General features: G+C 37.8%; 1 long non-coding RNA gene across 2 annotated transcripts in view; it reads right to left on the bottom strand.

Annotated features, from left to right (window-relative positions):
- The window catches only part of LOC114016695 (uncharacterized), a 70,527-nt gene that overhangs the window by 45,304 nt on the left and 7,055 nt on the right, over positions 1-18,168 (bottom strand). The window contains exons 2-3 of one of the 2 annotated variants that reach the window (XR_008732045.1): positions 17,652-17,938; positions 11,563-14,850 (exon numbers count right to left, since the gene is read on the bottom strand). This is a non-coding gene — a long non-coding RNA (uncharacterized LOC114016695). Of the gene's footprint in view, positions 1-11,562; positions 14,851-17,651; positions 17,939-18,168 lie in introns of those variants that run through there. The other variant, XR_008732046.1, reaches the window with a different exon arrangement.

Consider the following 18,168-nt stretch of genomic DNA (forward strand, 5'->3'; position numbering starts at 1 on the left):
CAACTTGCTGGGTACCAGGAGCAAAATAAATGATTTTACTGTTTGATTATCCACATCATTTCAAAACACTGGAAGTAGCAATTGGCTTCCTTCCTGTCATACTGGGACCTGGGTTGCACAACAAGTTGGTCTTGCACAGAAATGCTAGGTTTCTGGAGTTGAAAGGCTCCTGGAACTGTTTGTTTTAAATTATTTTGTCTTGGACTTGAGCACCTTAACTCCTCCCTGTTCTCTACCACAGCAGCTAAAATGGAGCCATCTTGCTGGAGCCTGTACTTCCAGCAGCATCCCTAGGGACCCCCACACCCTTTCCTCGCACTACTGAGTGGCTAACTAACAGAGTAAATAGAAATAAATTAGCAACTAACTTATCTTGGTAGATGTCAAGAAAGAAGAGAATCCCAAAGAGGAATTTAAACAGCAAAAAAGATCTGTGAGCTTTACAGTTCAGTGTAAGAATAGCAGTTATGTAAGATACTGCAAGTAAGAAAGTAAGAAAATGGTTTTAAACAAAATAGAAAGTAAGTCTCCAAGGCTTGCACCATTAATGGAATCGAGAAAAGGCATGAAAAATGTTAGTATTATCTCTGGCTCAGGAAGTCCCAAAGCCATGATTCAGTAGAAGGTAGGAGAGTACACCACTAAAGGATCATTACATGCTTGACATTTTCTTATACGCTCCCCCAGGCTGCTGTCAGAAACAGGATACCCAGCTAGACAGATGTTTAGTCTGATCCTGCATGACTGTTCTTACTTTGTGATAGTAAGACATAAATGTGGATAGGAAGAACGCTATGTGCAACTCAAGGATTGCATGAAACTTGAAGTTGAGGCACAGAAGCCAACAGTGTGGGGATTCAAACTGAGGGGTGTCAACTCTGGGCAAATTCTGATTGCTACGGACTTCACCCCTGGGAGAAGTTGATACTGTCCAAAATCCTTCTCATGTATTTCATGACTTCTCTCTAGATGGGACACCTTTGTAGTCAAACCATTCCCCTACCCTCCTCTGGTCCTTCAGTTAAATATTTCATTCTTTAAAAAAGTTTCTTTCCTCTCTGTCTGTGAATTAATAGCTGTCATCATGCTATTGTCAATGTGGACATTTTTCTGCACTGCGTTTTCTAGGTCTTTGCAAGAAAACAAATCTTCCCAGTGCCACCAGTCCTTCTTATATGCAAATCAAAACATACTAAGTACAGTGTCCATTATCCCTCTGGCAGGCTTTTGGGAGCAAAAGCAGATATGCAGAAATATTTTGCAATATAATAACAATGCCACAATGTCAACCATAATTCCTAAGTTATACATAGATGCCCCAAATCATCACAGTTCAAACACAGCTGGAACAACGGGTCAGGAAGGGGTTTATATTCTATTAGGATAGACCACAGCAAAATGAGGAGCTACAGTCACAAGAAACTTGCTTTCAGCATGGCCATCAGAAAGACTACCTTTTCCTGCTCCTAGCCATTTTAATTCATGCTCTTGTTACAGTCAGGCAGGCTTGCTAAAGAAACTGTATGCAGAAAATGTTATACAACAGTTTCAGCAAGTAGGCTATACAGCAGCTTACTTGCTGTGACAAACTGCACAGAGCATGCCACACACCAATACTCCATATTCTCTTCTGGGTCACTGAATTAATTCTAGTTCAAATTCCAGACAAACTATTTTACATGCAAAGCCATGAAAGGACTAGAACGATCTTCTATTGCTAGCTCAGACTAACATCTACTCTAGGAGCTAGGGTAGTCCGCGAGGCAACATGCAACATGGGTGCAAGCCCACTCAGACATTGAGTTAACTGTCTAGCCACTATAATGTTACATAAAAGGGAGCTGCACCATCTTTCTCCCAGTGGTAGCAGCTGTCACTGCATTTTATGAGGAGACAAAGCTGGAAACATTTACCAGATGAGCTCTTCCCGGTAAATTTGATCCCAGAACATCTACTTCCCGGGTCCCAGCCCAGCCTAAGGAGCAGGGCAACAAGCTTTGCCAAAACAGGGCTGGTTTGGACCTCAAATGGTAAAGTTGCTCACAGAATTTGGGCGCCTGCAGGGCTAGACTGCAGTTAAGGAGGCACTCTTAACAGTCACAGTTTTGGACTTAAATAGCTTACTCTTCCAAATACCTTTTAGGTAAAAAAGGGGGGACTTCAGCGATCTATTTCTCTTAGCAGTATTGTACACTCTACAGATATATTCCTCAACTGATTGAGAAAATTACTTACTGGTTGTGTGCACCACAGCCTGATCCCTAAGATGACTGTTCAGGATAAAAATGCTGTATAAATAATACATGAAATAGTTATAAAGAAGTGATTTTCACTATGGAGGTATTCACCTCACTTCAGCCATCTTCTAAAAACCAGTATTTTCTTAATTATCTAGGATCTCTTTCATAATGGGAGGGTGATGTGGTGACAGTACCAGCTTAAGCAGCAACTTCAACAAGGTCAGACCTTCCACTTAGAAAATAAAAATATTCATGAACAATGTTTAAAACAGATGGGACAACTGGCCAGAGACCAACAGTTTCTCTCTGTTCTGACAACAGATGAAGAAGCATAGACAACTAGTTTAAATTGGAAAGCAAGGCCCATGTGTTTATGTTATGATAGGCAATGTCATCTGGTACCAGAAGAAACAAGACACATGCAGAAGGATTTACTTAAAGTGAATGCCCTATACATGCAGTGATATTACATTTTTAGTTAGCAACTATAAAATTTTTCTGCTCTGGGATTCTTGCAGAGTTGAGACTTGTACACGAGGTAAGATTCACGCTATGCTATACTACAAAAAACCCCCACAGTATTTCTCCAAACAGCAAGAGAGTTGTTTAACCTACCTTACCCTACACTGTCCATCAGAGAAACACTAGTTCTTATTGCTAAGTAAAAATATAGGCAAGTCTATGTAAAGAGAGATACACAGATGTATATTCTGTTAATTTAAAAGAAGGTTAAAGACCTTTAATCAATCTTTACATATTAAGGAATGTGTATAATTTCTATCATAATATCCATTCCAGTCATAACATTGTGCTCTTACAGAAGACCACAGTTAATCTGCTACCTCACCAACTAATATTTTGGTGACTTTAGAATTATTTAAGACCCCTTCCAGATCAATAGTCTACATGACTGAACCTGTGTTTCAACAGGAAAAGCTTTACTGAGGGAAAAATGGTAATTTCTGTGAAACCTGTAATTCTTATCAATGATACTGAGCAGCAACTGTTTTGATGCTGTCTGACATCAGATGAGAAATCACTTTCTCATTAAATGGAAAAGCAGCGTATATAAGAGGTAAGAGACAGCTTCTGAGTGTGGAAGTAGTTTACCATTTTCTAATTTTGCAGGGTAAGTCTGCCTTGCTTCCTCAAAAGAAGACACCATAAAGGAAAATGTGACCTTGGAAAGATTTGCTATGTATGGCATGCAAAAACTGTTACTCCCAAGACTCCACAGCCCCTAAGTGTTTCAAAAACAGGCACAGAAGAATGAAAAACCAGACAGGTGACAATGATGGCATCAGCAAAATACCTTATGCCTCAAGTATTTTATATTCAAGGCACAAGTTACAACTCATAAATTTCATTAAATCTACTTAATTTATACCAGAATCCATTGCCTCTTTGTATTTCAAGGGAATAGAAATATATGAGATATTGTGGACAAAACTGATATTACTTGTGGGAATAAAATCCAAACAGAAAAAGAGAGAGAGAGAGAGACTTAGGCTTAATCTTCCTTATTATTTGATAAGAAGTATTTTCTGAGTAAAGGTACAAGTCATTTGTGGTTCTGATCACTCCAGTATGCTGTTCCATACCTAAGAGTAGAAAATGTTTCAAATATTTAACAAATCAGGGCTAATTATAGAGAATAATTGAATCCTTAATATAAAGCCTGAGAGACTTTATTCTTCTAACGTTAGTTGCTGCTGATGTGAATACCATGAGAAGAGATAAAGCTACAGACCCGTTAATACAAAGAAGACGGTAAAAAATTACTTTCAGTTTTGAGAAAAACACTAGGCTCTGGATATAAGTTAATTATTAAAGTCCAATTCCCTTTTTTCCCCAAAAAAAGTTACGTTAATTACTGCTTTTTTATGCCAAGTGTCTGTTTAACTTAAGAGAAGAAATTACATTTTATTTGAATCAATGCCTACTAGAAATAAGAGTTACTCAAGGGCAGTGGTTTATTGATAAAGCCTTTTGCTTTATAATCATCATATGTCATAACATTTCACAGGATCCATGAGGTTCATTTTTTTTCAAATGCAGAAACAACTGGAAGTTCTGATCTGGAGCTAACAAAAAAACCCCAAAGCACTGTCTAAAGTTGGAGTAAATTTTGCATTTTCAACCCTGGATATAGTAAAAGGCAGGGCTTCATAAAAGTAGGAAAGGTTGTTTGTTACCATAAGAGCTACCATTTTTAAACTGTTATGAGTATTTGCATACATTTACATGCACTGAAAGCACAGCCATTCAGAACAAACAAGGTTCATTATGAAGACAAACATGCAGAGTATGACTGAGTGACAATTACACAATGGCTGATTTAAACTTTATCGGTCTCCTCCATTCAACAACCATTTTCCTGATGAGGAAGAACAGCTAAGGATGCCTTACATCCCTTTGGCCACTTTTTATCTTTGATAAACCCTGGGGCTGCCTCTGTTAAGGTGAGAGAATACACTAAGCAGCCTGGTCAGTCTCTCGAAACCTCTGATACAGTCTCTGACTTCTAACAGGCAATCTTAAATGAGTCTCTCTCAAGTAGTGGAATAGGTAGGAAAACTGGTTTAGCAAAAAGACATACAAAGACATACACGGTTCCCTTAAACAGTTCAACTTTAAGGCATGCCTGCATGCATTCCTACTGCCTGTGACAATAGTAACACTTCCTTTCAGCCTAATAGGTCCTGAGCCCCATCCTTTGTCTGCTGATTAACTGCTCTATTCATTGACCAGACCACTAATTGCACGCTCCTTATAGTTACCCTACATTACTGTAAGAATTAATGAGACACAATTACAGCTCCCAGAAATCTCAGGCCTAGCCAACTGCAAAGCTCTCCAACTGAATAAGAACTCCCCAAGAATAAAGAGAAAAATTCAGCCCATTGTTCACAGGAAGCAGAATGTTTTTTGTTAAAAAATTGTATTTATTTGAAGCTGTTTCATAATTAGGCCCTGGAGAAAAAAAAAAAAAAAAAAGGAGAGAATAGAGAAAGAACTTGGGAACCAGCATTCACTGAGAAATCACAGTGGATGCAAAGAGACGCGCAGACAGTTCAGATATGAGGAGAAAAAACATAAGGGATGAAGCGCATGAAAAATTAGTGCTATGAATACTACAAACATCTATAATCAATCAGCTGTTTAATTAGAGCATGTCCCACTGTACGTGCATTACCACTAATGCAAATCTTACATTTGATTAATATAGCTTCAGTCTTGAACAATTTAAAATAAGCATATGGCATGCTGCTGCACTGATGTCTCTACAGTGAGGTGGAGGAAGAGGAATTTAATTTCCCATTCCCAGAATTTACATTAAATTACATTACATTAAATGACATTAGAAGTCAGTGTCATTAGCCATGAAAGTCAAAAGGAAGGACAGAAAATGAGGTTTTTGAAAGTCAGCCATATTGAAAACTGCATTCACATTTAATCTGTGTAATCAACAGCCACAGCTATTCAAAGTCTTAGTGACTATAGTCACTACCTATTAGCCTGTAAGTAGTTCAAAAGCTATTATTCTCACTTGAACAATTTTCCAATACACAAGAGACAGCATTAAGTTAATGAAGTTAAGATGCGAAGTCAATATTCTTTGTTACGAAGCCATCTTCTTCCACTGGTTCATCTTCAACATATTTTCACCATATAAATTTGATTTAAATTACACGTATAGTTTGACAAAGCCACTGGTACTTAAAATAGAACTTGAAATGCAGCACTATGCTTTATAGTCCCGGTAACCATTTTCCAGGGTACAATTTATAGCAGCCACTGAGACCCCAAACTAAGAATGTCATAGACTGGCACTGCTACATTCCAGAATCAACATCTTTGGACAGAGACAACATTTTTTTGTATGACTCTACAGGGATTCTCAATAATTGCACCTAACTGCGGTAATAGTTTAAATTCATGGAAAATGGATGTTCTTCTGATACTATCTCTCACTGATATCACAGCAGAACGCTTTCCTGCATGAAGCAGACAGTTACCACCATGTGGTGCTGAATCCCAAGCAGGAAAGAAGGCACGAATATGGATCACAGACCTTTGTGTTCAGTGTATAAGAAGTCCAATATCCCTGTCATAGAAGAGCAATCATTAACTCGGGGATCTTTTGTTAAATGGCCCCTGTGGCTGGACTGGTAACAGCAGGGATTGAATTTGCAATCCTCAAGACTAGATTCATCTGTCAGGGAGACTGGAAGCCTACAAATTCATGCATTTCCACAGTTAAGTCTCTAGGACTTGAAGGGAAAATACCGACTTCTATTAACCTTGGCTGATTAATCAACCTCAGTGCAGGACCACAGAGCTTACATATGCAGCTTTGGCTCTGGCAGCATTATTTGAAATGGGCTTTCTGCATCTCCGGAAAAAAACCTTTGAGGAAAGAGGAAACCTTTGTCTCAAATTAAGTATCACCTAGCTCGTTCAAACTACTCCTGTTTCAAGCTCAAAAGTAGAACAAGTCCAAATTCCTGCAGAGTCTGATGTGAAATTATTTCTGCTAGTGCAAATAATGTATTCTGGTATCTGCTACAGCCTTCATTTCAGATGTTATAAAGTAACTTGAACAAATAGAATAAGTGCATATCCTTGAGGCTAGCTGCAATTTCTAGTTAGGGTCTCTGTATACAAGAAAAGGGAGTCCTTCCTGCACACAAACACTAAGACCCCACTCTTTAGGTCATTGATCCCAACTAAGGTAGAACATCTAACTGAAAGATAATTAGATGCATACAGAAACTGTATCTTGAGAGACACAGAGAGTATTCAAGTCATAGTCTTGAGTCCACTCACACCATTTCTACTCTCCTGTTCCATTACAAGTTTCTTTAGAATTATTTGTGATTTATGGTGCTGCATGTAGGATCCGCAAAGGACAATCCTGATCCATCAAGTGCTTCCACGTGCTTATTTTTCCTGGAACTGATTCACCCAAGGAAGCTTCCTCTTTTGTACGTCTCATCCTGTGGTTTGTGTGTCGCACATCACAAGCTGCACTGCTAGGGAATGTCCTTCCTTCTTTTTCATTGTTACATCCGTATCCAGCCTCCTTTCTCCCTGCAAAGTAGTGCAGTTTAACAATGGTTACATCTATACGGTTTCCCAAGTGTGGCCCCAAAACTATCTTCAAGACTAGAATCACCAACAGGACAGGTACTAAACATAAAAATTCATGCATTGCCAGGCATTATTCATGCAACTTGCAGCTGTAAGACAACCCTGTAGACTGAAGATGTACAGGAGACAGAAATCACATACTATTCTTAAGAGTTGCTCTAGAGGTCGTTCTTCAGAGCAATATAAGCATAGGCTATGATATATCACCTCTGTGTGCAGTGATAAACTTGCATATGAGTCCCTGCAGGATGAGGTCTACAGTTGATTTACACTAGAAAGGTTAATATAGAAATTATACTAACAAGACTCCTTTTCCCAAGCAATTTATACCTATCCCTCAAGAGAACTAAAATGTACAGGTAAAAGAACTTCTTACTTAGCTTCTGCACTACAATTTTTGCTGGCATAGCTATGTCAGAAAAAAAAATTCATATCCCTTCCTGACAGGCCTCCTTGATAACACTTTTAAGTGCAAACCAGGTGTCAGTATTTCAGTTATGACAGAAAAAGAGTTCTACACTAGTCATGAGCTGAATATGTAGCCTTTCATGACCTGGAAAAGCCCTTGCTTCCAAGGAGGTCAAATCCCATGAACATGTTTTCCACCAGCATAATCTCTCACAAGCACTGATTAACACAGTACTAATATGGCAGTGTATTAACACACAGAGTAGGTGAAAATATCGTATCAGTCAACATGTCATTTAAATTCTGCATACCCATCTAAAAAATATTTATTTACACTACATTAAAGCCACAAAAAATCCAGTGCATGGGAGGTACCAACACTTCCATGTAAAAATGTGCTGTGATTTTTAGATTAGAATAAAAATAATTTTAAATCTATTAATAATTTGGTTGCATTTGGCATCCAGAAAGATTTAGATGATTCTAAGAAGAGATTCTATAGATTGAGTTCCCAGATGCATCTGATAATGAAAAAAGATGACAAAGTACAAACATCTTTCATTTTAATCAGCATCGTCAGGTAGAAAGTTAACGACACAGGTTTGAGAGCAACTAGGTAACTTTTAAACACAAGGTTTGTAACTAAATACATAGACCTAGCATATGGCATTAGGCAACAACCACACAGCTGATGAGAAGACTGGAAGAAACCATGCTGCCACAGGCAGGGTTGCATAGTATCCCTCAAGGACCACCACCGTTTTACCTGTTCCTTACCTAGCTTACCACATTCTCATCATCTCCAGTTCAGTCGCTCTCTGATCCTATGAGATTATTTATGGAATATATTTAGGCCTTGCACTGATGTGGCAATAGATAAGGCCCTTTGAAAGTACCCCTCACTGAGGTAAAGTGCAAGGGCCTTGGTCCACCTGGGGTGTTCCTTAGTACAAGCAATGATGCTCTGTGATAAAAAACAGCATGAATAAAACAAAGTGTTTCTTACTACTTACACATCCAGCACTCGTGGCCATCGATTAGCCAAGCAGCATGAATCTGAGCTACAAGAAACAGTCAATCACATTAATTTCTTTAATTAATTAATTCATGTTCCTTTATTGAACATACAGAAAACAAGTTTCAGGAGCAAAAAGCAGTCTGTGATTCCTAAACGCTTAAATCACTACGGCAAAGTCTATCCTCCCCCTAAATCTTTTTTTTCTCTACTATTTTAGCATTTTTTATAATCCACTAAGATTACTCATAGCCAGAACTGTGGCAAAACAGGACTGTATGAAAACTGTTCACATACCGCTAGCTGAGAAAAACACTGGTATTAGTCCAGAAACCAATTTACTCCCATAAATCATCTTTATTCTTGCAAACAACACTGAAGAGAAACAATTTTGCAATGAGGCAACTGCAACACAGAGTATATGCCCCCTTCCATCCTCACCTCATTCACTTCCCTCCCAACACTCTTCCTTCCATTCATTTAGCTGCACAATCCAAAAATCGTATAACCCTGGACACCAGTCCTTGACCGGGTGATTTCCTCTTTTCTACATGACTGGTGGCCTATGCACCCTCAGCACGGTGTACTCTTAGGCTTTCTCGGTCTAAGTCCATAAGCCACATAGCCATGACAATGCTGCCAGCCCACTCAGGGGCTGGAAACTACTCCCTGCATTCTCCTTCCCCTGGTATAACTCTACTGACCTTTGAAAAAAAACAAACAAACAAACAACAAAGTGTGGTACAATTCCAACTGTGTTGAAAGAATCAGGATACCTCCTCACCCCTCCACTCATTCACCTCCTAGGCCTAGAAGCTTTCTCTTTCCCTCACCATCCCCCCTAGAGCAGCTACTGATGCTTCTCTAGGTCATCATTTGGGCAGCAGCAGAAGCTAATATCTATAGATTATTTGCTTTCTTCCAGTCACTTCCATCTACCAGGATGCAGGGCAAGGCATCCCTCTTGCCAATGACCACTGTGGTCCTGAGGAAAACTGGGTTCACGATCACATGAAAAAAGATGCACTGTGATTGCAGGACAGTAGATTCTACAGAGCATTATTTAACACTACAGTCCTTGTTTAAGTCTGCTTTCATTCCTTTCCACTTCTGCTACACTTTAAAGAAAATTGTACCCTGGAAGTTAAAAGTCTAGCACGGGAAGAAAGTGTTATGCTTTCATTGTGCACTTCAGTTAAAGATAACCTGTGTAATGAACTGACGAATGGAGCAGTCAGATCATACACAGCCAGGGGAAAGATTTATGCCCTGATTTACTATTACTAATTTCAGAAGAGCAACCGGCAGAGTCATTCCAGTGACAAAAGCATTAGACTGACAAAAGGTTTTGCATTATTTAACTACCTGTGGCACATATCCCTAGCCTTACCCTTTTTGTCTGTCAAATTAAGTAGAATCTGGCTAATATGCAACTTAGGCATACACACTGGTCAAAAAACAGACTGAGTAGACAATATAGTCAAATCCCTGTTGATTTTTAGCCTTAATGATCTCTTGTATAGCATCTTTACATGGTAGCTACCTCTATTAATACCAAAGGTCTTATGTTTATTAAGTCCAAAGGTCTTACATGTCAATGTGAGAGGGAAGCTAGTCACTAGAAATTAAGTGTGCTAGTGCCTTTGTTAGGCACTAGCACACTTAATTATTAGCACACTATTATTACACACAAAGTGTAAGAGTGGAAAGAACTGAAAAGGAACAGACAGTCCACAGAAATACAGGATAAGACTAGGAAGAAACATATCCCAAAACAAAAGCATCATTAAGCATCCAAATTGCCAATTAAGAGTAAATAGCCAATGAGGAACATGTATCGAAGAATGCAGGGATGTGTGGAGAATTAAGGGGCTATATTGCAATCAAGCTTTATTCATAGAGAACTCCAAGGTATTTAGGTTTCTAAATCCTACTTATGAACTTAAATTCCCACTCAGTTCCACACAAAATTAGCCACCACATCTCTTAGGATTCAGGCTCAAGGATCGCTACCATAAGGCATCAGTGTACATGCCTCTCTGGTGCCTGTCTTGCTGTATTAGGCAACGAGAAGAACATTATGAAGAAACTCTTGATGCACCAGTGACTCTGAACAAAACTCCCACCCTGCTATACATACATTTAATGTCCTACACACAGGACCATTTAATGAGACTCAGTAAAAGCATTAGAAAAGCACTTGTACTGTAGAAATGCAGAGTATGGGGGAAGGGAAGTTACAGACAATTGCTTATCATGAACCTACCTACAGGTTCAAAAATTTCCTCTATAAAGCTGCCAGCCTTTCTTCACACACAATTATCATGTACCATTTGTATTACTGTAGAACCTACAAGCTCAGGTCATCAATCATCCCTACGCAGATGCAAAGAAAAAAAGAATATGTCTACACTTACTATGGAAGTCATGCAGCCCAAATACTAGCCATAACACAATTCTGAATTTTTTTTTGGTTTAGAGTAAATCTAATAACTATCATCCATTGTAGAATTATCATAAAAACATTCTTCATATTAGAGCTGAACAGGCTAAGAAAGGAGAAATATGCATTGAACCACAAGGAAGAATACAGATTGTTGCAGTATTACATACATTCTAGAAGAAACGCCTTCTTTGTATGCAGTGTCTTTTTTTCATAGATAGCTAGATAAAAATGTATTCCATATAAATGACTTATAAAAACTGAAGAAATGGGAACCACTCCAGTAAAATCTTGGAGAGTTTTTTGTTATAAACATGAGAATAGGTTTGTGTATCATTTATAACACATATTCCCCAGCAACGCTTGGGTTTCCACTCAGAAACCTTGTGTAAAGATACTTCACTGTTACCACAAACAAAAATCAAAATTACTTACAAGAAAGCAACACTGGAAATTTGCATCTTTCAGGCAACCTGACACTAATATCTTCATAGGGTAAACTATATTTTTATGAAGATATTCTCAGCAATACATGTGTTTATACTTTTTTTCCCTTCACACTTGGATTTTATTTCATTTATTTCATGATCTACCTTGCAAGTTTAAGAAATGCATCATTTATTCATGACCTCTACCTTCTTTCACACAGATGACCAGGTTAAAGAAAAATCAAATGGTTTGTTCGATAACATTTATCGTCAAAACCAAACTATATACATTGTATTTCTGTTAGCTGAAGTCACAATAAAAAACAAACAAATAAACAAGAAAAACCCCTAAAAATAGGGCTTGCTTTACCTTTTTCCAGAAAAAACTCTCATAATTAAACTTTCCACTTTTCCAAGTAGCTGACTGTGTATTCCTGCACAGCAGGAGGTTTTCTGCACAGACATATTGACTTGGACAATAAACAAAGCAGAAATCCCTGACTGGAATTTACAGCTAAATTTAACCATGCATATCATTAGTTAAATTTGCATATCTGTCTTTCAACATTAAGAAAAAATAAAAGTTGAAATTCAACGAATTTGGGCACTGCACTGCTTTGCAAGGAAAAAAAAAGAGATTTAAGTTGTAATTTCCATATTTATTGAGGCTATATGTCAAAGGAAATCTGTGCAAAAATATCCTGGTGCTGCCTTGATGAGATTTGAAAAATGACAGCACACTAATAGTAAAGAAGCTTCTCCTTAACAATGATGGCTTAAACAGTACCTATAAAATACCGATGAAGGGCCACTTGCTTCTAGAAAACACTTCCAGCATCCCTCTGTCCTTCAACCACAAAATACAAAGAAGCAGTTAACATGTTTTGAAGAAATATCACCCACCTTTTCCCCTCTGTGTCAACTTTCCCGATGAAACATTGACAGATCAGTCAGCATTGGCTTCTTACAATTAAAGATGGCAGAAACTTTCGTTGATACTTTTTCAATTATTTTTTTGTCACAACACTGCACCACTACTAACCCTCCAAAGCAAATATTCACCTTCTCTTTCTTGATTTTTATGTCTCTTCTCACAGTATCCAGGACACCTGGATGTCTTAGGAATTTGATTTAAATTAATCAGGGTTTCTAATTGCTTTAAAACTAAGTTACTCCACCTGAGTGCCTATCCACAAAAATTAGACATTGGGATGCAGTTGTGCTAGCACAAAATGTTTTAGATCAGCACAAATACTTCCACACTGAAGGAAGTCATTCTACTTTGAGGTACTTTTAAAGTATAAAAGGTAGATGTATTCCAGGGGTTACACTGTTGGGTCGGTGGGTGGGGTTTTTTCATTTATTATTATTATTATTATTATTATTGTTTTGGGGTTTTTTAAGCTGAAGGACTGAAATTTTATCAGTAAATTTCTCATTAAGTTATGAAAATACTCACACTACCACAGTGTGTACTTTATGGCTTTCCATACCTGCCCTTGCTCTGGGCAAGATTTCAAGGGCACCTGTAACCTATGCTTAGGTCTTTACTGTTCGGCTACTCCTCACCTGGAGGATGGAGAAGGAATAAATGGCATTCTGGCAAAAGTGAGGAACCCGGTCATTGCTTTAAGACATTACCTACAGTTGACTGTGCAGATAAGTGGCCCAGTCTTTCTTTTCTTAGGTTTCAGATGAAAGAAACAGAACCATTAACACTGAAACCACAAGATTCCTAACACCCCAGTGAGATGCACAGATCAACTCACACCTCTCAGAGCACTTCTAGCATACCTTGCAGACTTGGGCAGGAGATCTCTGAATCATGCTCCTGAATTTTTCCTGCAAATATAACTGCAACTTTTTTCTTTTCTAACAAACAAGCTGTGCTGTGAGAGAAGTGCACTACAGCCACCACCTCTAGCATTCAAGCTGTGGCTATAAACAGCTTCATATCATCACAAGGTCTAACTGAGGTTGGTGAGACTCTGTAAAACAGTTGGTTCCCTACAAAGTACCCCCTTGTGAGACGGTGTTGCACCGTTACATCAGATTTTTTGAAAAATGTTGCATTAAGATATTGTGTGACAGACATAACTGACGAAGCGGAGGAGTACTTTTATTCTGCAAAAGTACAATGACAACTAGGTAATTAACCTAAAGCGATACAGAGCATTTACCTGGAAGTCACCAATGAGCTATCTGCATTCTGGCACAATCACAGCAAATGAAAAAACTACAAGAAAATATGGCTTCCAGTGAGGTAACCATGAGATGCTGAGAGCACACTTGGGTCTGTCCATGACATTGAAATCAATGGGAGTCAAGGCCCACAGTTCTCCAAATACAAAGTGCTAAGCAGTAAACCAAGCCAGCAGTTAAACATTTCAGAATCAGGCACTGAAATTAATGAGTTAAAGTTTAAGTCACTCCCAGATTGTGTGTACTTGGTCACCTCATGGGGCCATAGCCAGGAAAACAAGAGATCTTCTTAGAAGAACCAGATCTACCAGAGGCTAATTAACAGATATGCTGACTGTAAATAAAAGCAGGAGGTGGTAAACAGAAAAGAATAGGAAGTTTGATGGGACTCCCAACTGATGCTGTGTGTCAATAAACGTCAGCTGAAACTTAGATGCTGCTTTTGTACTCTCTTAAGGAAATCATTATTATCGCATTATTCTGTAACACAGTCTAACCTGATCACCAGGCATCATACTAGGGAAGATATTTTTTATCAAGTCTACATTAATTAATTACAAAACCAAGCATACTGTAGTGAATTTGTTTTACATACAGAATGAAGCAGCTTGTTTAAAAGTGCAAAGTATGATACTCAGCTTTACTAACCATAAAACTAACAACCATTTCTTATATCCCAATCCAAATTAGTGACCTTTGTAAAAATACTGCTTGTTTCAAAAACACCAGGGAGATAGCCCAAACAGCTGTATAAAACAGATAAGAGACTGACACACACAACAACAATTAGGCTTTTTAAGCACAGAAACACTTTTTCAATTTTACCCTCATCATTTCCTAAACCTGTAAAAGATATATCCCTTAACTCCCTGGGTTTTGGCATGAGATTCTTTATATGCATTTTACCGCAGCATTCTTCCTTCACTGACTTTCATGAATTTTCTGCCAATAAAGGGCTACCTGTAAAAAAAACAGTCTTAGTGATAGTACTGAACATTGAAAAGATGGTGATATTCATTGTCCATTCCCTGCCCCACACCCCCAAAAGTTAACTCCCACTGCAAGCTGGATTTTGTTTGTTGTTTCCTAATCCCCTCTCCCATTTAAAGACCCAATTTGACAAACCTTTTCTCAAGCAAGCAGACACCTTAAAGTAACCAGGATCCCTGACATGAGGATAGACTATTTTGCATGAGAAAGTTTTGCAGGATGTAATCTTCTCTTTTCCTTGAAGTTTAAGTAGTTGCTACCTATTACTTAAATAAAAGAAATTTAATAGTCTCAGTCCAATTACTTGTGAACACGTTTACTTCACACCCAATTACTTCCCACAATTCTTCCAGTTTCAAAAGAGTGGACAGATTTGGCAACTCTGCTTGCTTCTCACTTCTTGACACTATCATTAAGATTCAGATTAATGCATACAAATGATGTGAGAGAGGTTGTGCTATTCTCGCTATTCTTGACATACTTTGGAGACAGGATTAAAATCTCTCACTTCACAAAATTTCTAAGTTAATTTTAAAAGAATGTATACATATTTTCACTGCATTTTTAGGAAAACATGGACATAATTTTTTCACTACTTTTTCCATCTCGTGGATTCTAATGTACTAAAACTTCTTCCTCATACAATGATTATGTGAGGTACAGCTAATTGACTGTGTAGCACTATGCTTCCACACATAAACAGCTGGAAAGTAGTACCATAGGAGCTCACTCTTATACTTCAATATTGCACTTTCCTCTCGCTGTCTTCCTTCCTGCCACAATTTTGGTACTAGAATGATGAATGTCTTTCTCATCAGTACTCAAACTATTTCTTTCTTTCAGGCATTGCCTGGCTATTATCTGTTCTTGCAAATATTTATGTAAAATCATTCTAAAATAATAACAGGGAAGATGGAAATTACGGATCACCTACTGACAATGTACTATAATCAAATTCTGCTGACTGAAATTTGAAGGAATAATGTATACTCTGTCAGGAAAAGTAATAAAAGAGACCCCACCTATTGTGGTCAATATAAGTACCAAGTAAACTTAAGTACACAGGAGTATAACCAGATATATCTATTTTCAGGTAATTGTAAAACTTCTGATGAGTTTATGAAAAATACAGAAAAAAATGAGCTGCTGTCTTACAAAGCTCATTTACAGATTTGAACATTAATGCCTGTAAAGGCTAAAAGACCGTAATATTGCTTAGCAGTTATGAAGCAATATAAATAAAATTGCCATGAAAACAAAGTTAAAAATATCTGGAAAGATATTTCTGTAAAAGTGCTAAGATGCAAAACAAGCAATAAAAAATAACAATCAGCTTTTGCTTAAGAAACACCACATTACCAGTTGCTGATAGATTCTGGCTACAAACTGCATTCTAACACTGAACTAATCACAGAACATAACACATACTAAAACCGATGTAGGTCATATTAACAATTTTCCTCCCCAAATTTCAATATTTGCTCTGTTTTCTCCTCTTGTTTTAATACAAAGTCCAGTGAACGCTGCAGGAGGCTTACACTAATGTTTTACCCACCAACTTTGGAAGTACACCCAAAAAAGCTCACAGCTATATTTAAGACACAGTTGTAGAAAATTCTTTATGGCTACAAAAAGAAATGAAAGAGAAATGGAAGTTGCAAAAGCAAAAAAAAAAAAAAGCAACCAAAAATTCAAAAATCAACAGAAAGCTTGAGACTCCAGAGTCACAACCTATTCAGGTGAAATTATCCTCATCTTCATATCTTTTGTGAGGGGCTTACACTTTTCCTGGAGGAAGATGTTTCATTTCTGATAAATTTTGCTGAATTCCAGATTGCCAAAGCCCACTTACTTATCAGTGCACCTCTCCTTACCCAATGATGGCTACGCCAATTCAGATCGAAGGTCCATTTGGCTCAGCATCCTGCTTCCAAAAGCAGCCACAAGTCAGAGCCAAGAAAGCATGAGCAAAGAAATAAAATACAATATTTTCACAGAATAACTCCCCAGCCTTCTACTATATTCCGTTCAGGAATCCCTGAAACTGATGTGATTTATCTGTTTAGCTTGCCTATGGGTCTTCCCTTTCAATGACTTAGCCCGTTACCCCTTAAACTCACATATACTGTTTGCATCCACAAACATCCCAAAGCAAAGCTACCTTGGGCAAAGAACTGAGAACTATATCACATTGATGCTATGTTCTGTGCATATCCAGTGCTCAGTGGATACAGCTACTCATATTTACTTATTAAAATCCAGCCAAAATGAAAAAGCAAGACTGATGCACCCCTTGAAAGAAAATTTGAATTTGCACATTATCCCACAAGTTGAGTCCAGTGAGAACTAGCATTCTGAGCACAGTAAAATGCTACAATAGCAAGAATTATAAGAATTATATTAAGAATTATAAGGTTGAATATAGCTAGAAAGGCAGGCAGATGTGATCACTGAAAAAACAGACACCCTAACAAAAGCAGCAAAAAATCCTCTGTGCACCTTCTTCAGTCCAACAACTGATTTTTGATCCAAGGAAGTTAAATATAGGGCTGCTTGAAAATTTTCCACTGCATCTATTTTTGATGGGAAACGAGGCTTTCAGCTAAATACTTTTTGGTTGGGTTTTTCTTTTTTGGCACGTCTAAGTATGTGCTTCTGCAAATATACTTTTCTTACCAAAAAGCCAAACTTACAAACCAAAATATTTTGATTGAAAATAAAAATGTTATTAAGAAATGCTAGTATAGCATCTCATTAAATCTGTGGCTTACCTGCTTTATGTGGCAGATCTCCTCTATCAACTAGACTTCCCGTTTAAATAACAACTCTGATAATAGATCACTTTGAGGTATTCCCTACTTCCAGCACTCCTTTCAAAGAGGAAAGATCATGGCACAGTGTCAAAGGTGGTAGGCAGCTTCAGGCTTGCAGAATTGGACCAGCAGGCATCCAGATTATAACATTGGAGGACTACAGTAACACTTTTCAAATCAAGAAGCTTTAGTTTTCAGACAAAGCCTTCCAGTTCTCTGAATTCTGTCAAAGCATGTAGTTTTTCCTGGAAAATTAAAACAAAAATGGAAAAAAGCTTTGTATCTTTTATAAAAAATTCATGCAGGAAATTTTATGGGTCAAACAAAGTCTTATTCATTAACCTGCAGTTTTGAACTAGTATCTAGATCCAGCCATACACAAATTAGAAAAACTTTAAACAGCAGTAAAATGTTTCAAATTTTCCATAGCAGTCCTGTTAGCAGGACTGTTCAAAAGCCAAGGAGCTAAAACCAA

The sequence above is a fragment of the Falco cherrug genome, chromosome 4 (genome assembly GCF_023634085.1).
Source record: "Falco cherrug isolate bFalChe1 chromosome 4, bFalChe1.pri, whole genome shotgun sequence".
Lineage (NCBI taxonomy): Eukaryota > Metazoa > Chordata > Aves > Falconiformes > Falconidae > Falco > Falco cherrug.